Source organism: Melanerpes formicivorus, unplaced genomic scaffold, assembly GCF_026170545.1.
Source record: "Melanerpes formicivorus ecotype bairdi unplaced genomic scaffold, bMelFor1.0.p_v2 SCAF_16, whole genome shotgun sequence".
Taxonomy (NCBI): domain Eukaryota; kingdom Metazoa; phylum Chordata; class Aves; order Piciformes; family Picidae; genus Melanerpes; species Melanerpes formicivorus.
Window position 1 is genome coordinate 2,978,988 of NW_027142368.1, and position 4,953 is coordinate 2,983,940.

The 4,953-nt window shown below is 45.3% G+C and overlaps 1 pseudogene; it reads right to left on the reverse strand.

Annotated features, from left to right (window-relative positions):
• Positions 1–1,336: 1,336 nt before the first annotated feature.
• Positions 1,337–1,453, reverse strand: LOC137446248 (5S ribosomal RNA; annotated as a pseudogene).
• Between the last annotated feature and the right edge of the window lie 3,500 nt (positions 1,454–4,953).

Sequence of the window (4,953 nt, forward strand, 5' to 3'; positions counted from 1 at the left end):
CCTGGTTCCTCCTTCTTGCCCTTTTTGAAGATGGGGGCAATGTTTCCCCTTTTCCAGTCTGTGGGGACTTCACCAGATTGCCATGACTTTTGAAATATAATAGAGAGGGGTTTAGCAACCTCATCTGCCAGTTCTCTCAGTACCCGTGGGTGTATCCCGTCGGGTCCCATGGTGATTTAAAGAGGAACCAGTCTTTCTCCTTCCTGTGACAGTGGGATGACCGGTGGCTCAGTGTGAGAACAAAAGAAAACAAACAAAAAAAGGAGTCTCTCTCACTAGGATTCACCCACCAAAAACAGTTTAGACTTCATGGATGTGTACTTTGAAATACATGCATTTTGACTTTGTAGATGCCCAGTTTCCTGTGTTTGTGCAGCTCTGAGGTTTCCAGAGTCCCTCACCAAAACAGCTTGCCTGGCACCATGTGCCTGACAACAGATGCCTGTGCTAACCATGACAGATAATGCATGAGAAGAGCAACCTTCATCTGTACCTGAGAGATCTGGGTCAGCATCCAAATTCTGCCTGTGCTCATGCAGATGGACACTGTTCTCTTGCTTGAACCTCCTGCCCACAAGGACGATCTGCTTTGCCTACCTGGCTACACTCTGGGTGCATGATGGGCACCCTGCATGACCTGCAGGGTCTGGCAGCCAGCCCCATCCCGCTGTACCAGTCAGGTAATGGGCAGCTGAGGGGCATCAGGGCAGCCTCAGCCCTGGGCATTGGGCACCTCTGTGGCATCAGGATGGAACAGGTTGGGGTGAAAACCAGGCTTATCTTGGTGGGGCTTGTGGCTAAGCTAGTCAGGGGGCAGGCAGGGCTAGTGGTGCCCTCAGGACCCTGGCAAGTTTGTCCTGTCTTTCAACATTCTTCCCAGCTGTCAGGTTTCTCCTCCAATTATAAAGTGAAAGGAAAGTACACCCATCTGGGCAGAATCTCAAAGAAGTCATAATTGTACCACCTCTAGGCTGCTCTGGTGCCCAACTAAAGCCCAGAAATGAACAGCTTATAATCAGAAATTTTTAGCACCTGTTATCTGATACCAGTGATTAATATTGAAATACATTTCTTTCAGTAGTTGTGTTAAAGCTGCCATTTTGTTTCTAGTGAATAGCTAATTATTATATATCTATGGGAAAAAGTAAAAGTATGTTTATATGGGGAAAGGATGTGATTGAGGCTTCAGAAACAGTCCCTTCATTAGTTTCCTTAGGGTGTTCATAGAATAGAATAGAATAGAATAGACCAGGTTGGAAGAGACCTTCAAGATCATCGCGTCCAATCTACCAACTATCCAACCCACGTAATCAACTGAACCATGCAGCCAAGCGAAAGCCTACAGCCCCCGGTATTCCCGGGAGGTCTCCCATCCAAGTACTAACCGGGCCCGACCCTGCTTAGCTTCCGAGATCAGACGAGATCAGGTGTTCTCAGGGTGGTATGTGGAATCCTAGCATAGAATCATAGAATCAATAAGGTTGGAAAAGACCTCAAAGATCATCAAGTCCAACCTGTCACCCAACACTTCATGACTACTAAACCATGGCACCAAGTGCCACGTCCATTTCCCTCTTGAGCAACTCCAGGGACAGTGACTCCACCACCTCCCTGGGCAGCACATTCCAATGGCTAACAACTCTGGGAAGAACTTTCTCCTCACCATTTTATCAAGTACCTAAGAAATAACACAATAAAATAGAAACGCGAGTGACTGGAAGGTTTGAGTTCTGGCAGGACTCCGTTTACTTATTATAAAAAGAACAGAACAAATTTCCCCAAATGTTTAATGTCAGTACTTGCAGTTCTCCTTTCACAACAGCAGGAGGAGGGGGAAAAAAAATGAGGGGAAAAAAAAATTGTCTAATGCCCAAAAATGACATCTGTGAAAAAAATCTGTGCTAAAAAGGATGAAAAGAACATCTAGTAGAGTTTATTCACAGAAATGTCCTTAATAGACTAAATTTACAACATAAATCCCCTTTTCTACCCAGTTGATGTAATAAAGAATATTATCTTACTGATGCTAGTGTGAAACCAGCTTTGTGTGGTGTAGTAAACTAGGCTCATGCCATGCTTGGCAGAAGGACACATTCCTGTTACATGCTAGGGAGTGTACCAGTTAGCCAGCTGGGAAAAATCCTACCAGCACACTCATCCTTGTCATCTAACATTCATTTAAGGGCATCATTAAAAACAGTAGCTGAAAAAGCAACCAGATCATCAGAACACTCTTTGGTTATACAGCCCATCTCCGGTAGCCCTTGCTCCAGATCTGAAACTGGTGCTGCAGGCAGAGAGCAAGAGAGTGTAGCAGGCAGAGAGCAAGAAAGTGTAGCAGGCAGAGAGCAAGAGAGTGTAGCAGCCATCTTCCCAGAGCAGCATTTGAAATTTCACTAGAGGAGGCACACAGCAGAGTCAACCAAATTAACATTTGCACCATTATTGACACTGCAAGATTTATTACTCCCTGTTCAATTTAAAAAGATTCCCTGGGGAAATTTTTAAGGGGTGCCTGCTTTATTAGTTGTTATTGAGTTGGACCATTTGACAGCTTGTGGGGAATGTCTGAATAACAAAATCCTTGCCAGAAAGAGATCAAGAGACCCCTGGTGACTGATTCGGATGACATTGATTTGGTTTGAGCATGATGCATTTAGTTGCCATTGTTAAGAGAATATAGCAGATTAATTTATAGAATGAATAGTAACTATATGAATGGTATACACAAAGGAGTCTGACTAGGGCTGTGATAGAACCTGGAGCCCTGCAGTGCAGGCAGCTCTCCACCCCAACCCACCCCCTCCAGTAAGCAATAGATTGCATCAAGATTACTGGGGAAGAAGCAGTAGGGCTGAACACTACAGCTTCTACACTTGGTATTCACTGAATGACTCCATTAATATGTTACACTGGCTGTGATGTGGAGAGAGAAGGAAAGATGGGAGAGGAAGATTTTGATCATCTTCAAGCTCCTGAATAACTTCCTTCCAACAGAAATACCAAGAAACATTCTTGCACAAGCAGGATTCTGAGACAGTGGAAAAGCTCCAGCAAATACAAACACAGGGTATGTTAGAGTCATGCAGTTTAAGAGGTGTTCCTGGCATTAAAACACAAATCCCAAGGCCAGCTAACAAGTAACAAAACACAAGGCTGAGCACCGATAAGGCTGGAGCTATTTTTTTCTTCTGAGGGATTATGAGACAAACAAATTGAGTCAAGGAAAGTGAAGACAGGAAAGACCATAAGTTTAAGGAATTCACAGAGACACTAGAGCATTATATAGAGCTGTGCACAAAGACAACAGCTTCCTCTAACACACAGATAAGGAGAATTTCCAGAAAAGCAAGAGTGAATCAAGTTTACATTATTACACCACCAGCATTGTTTACTAATTGCCACAAGCCCTAAACCCCTCATTTTAGGGACTAGTCAAAAATTGGCTTTTGCTTTCCAAAGAAAAGATCTGTGAATATTACTGTTAATACCAAGAAAGAGTAGTGGAGGGCCAGAGTGTAGTCACAGATGGCTCAAAGCAACTTACACGAAGCTTAAACTGGAAGCTGAGGATTTAATATAAGGACGAAAAATATGTCCTTTAGAAAGAAAAAGGTCTTAAAAAGTCAGAGGTGCTTCAGTTTCATAGAATCATAGAATCAATAAGGTTGGAAAAGACCTCAGAGATCATCAAGTCCAGAGAAGGGCCACAAGGATGAGCAGAGGGCTGGAGCACCTCTCCTGTGAGGACAGACTGAAGGAGTTGGGGCTGGAGAAGAGAAGGCTCCAAGGTGACCTAATTGTGGCCTTCCAGTATCTGAAGGGGGCTCCAGGAAGGCTGGGGAGGGACTTCTCAGGCTATCAGGCAATGATAGGACTAGGGGGAATGGAATGAAGCTGGAGGTGGGGAGATTCAGACTGGATGTAAGGAAGAAGTTCTTCCCCATGAGAGTGGTGAAGCCCTGGAATGGGTTGTCCAGGGAGGTGGTTGAGATCCCATCCCTGAAGGTGTTTAAGCCCAGGCTGGCTGAGGCTCTGGCCAGCCTGAATCTAGTGTGGGGTGTCCCTGCCCATGGCAGGGGGGGTGGAACTAGATGATCCTTGTGGTCCCTTCCAACCCTGACTGATTCCATGATTCTATGATTCTATTACCTAACACCTTATGACTAACTAAACCATGGAACCAAGTGCCACATCCAATCCCTTTTTGAACACCTCCAGGGATGGAGACTCCACCACCTTCCTGGGCAGCACATTCCAATGGCAAATTACTCTTTCTGTGAAGAACTTTCTCCTCACCTCCAGCCTAAACTTCCCCTAGTGCAGCTTGAGACTGTGTCCTCTTGTTCTGGTGCTGGTTGCCTGGGAGAAGAGACCAACCCCCACCTGGATACAACCTCCCTTCAGGTAGTTGTAGACAGCAATAAGGTCTCCTCTGAGCCTCCTCTTCTCCAGGCTAAACAATCCCAGCTTCCTTAGCCTCTCCTCAGAGGGCTTGTGCTCGAAACCTCTCCCTAGCCTTGTTGCCCTTCTCTGAACATGTTCAAGTATCTCAATGCCCTTCTTAAACTGAGGGGCCCATAACTGGTCAGATGAAGTCTCTGCTGGATGGGCAGCAGGTACACATACTCTAGACTTAGAAGTGCTCTGAGATACCTTCCTACCATGGTTCTAAAAATTCCCTGGCTTTGTGTGTTTTATCCCCCACTCACCCTAGTCCCCTGGCAAATGTGAGCTGTTTGATCATCCCTATAATTCTAACCTGCAACCTCTGAGAGCCTAAAAATTGATCATGTGAAGGGACCAAAGAATTTTTATTGGGTTTGTGGGAATTTAGGGGTGTATCAGGTCTGAATCGTCTAACCGTAGAGTACATCCGAGGCTTCACATGAACAGGTCATTAACCCCACATCTGTGCTACATACAGGGCTTTGCCAAAAAGTTGTGCCAGGC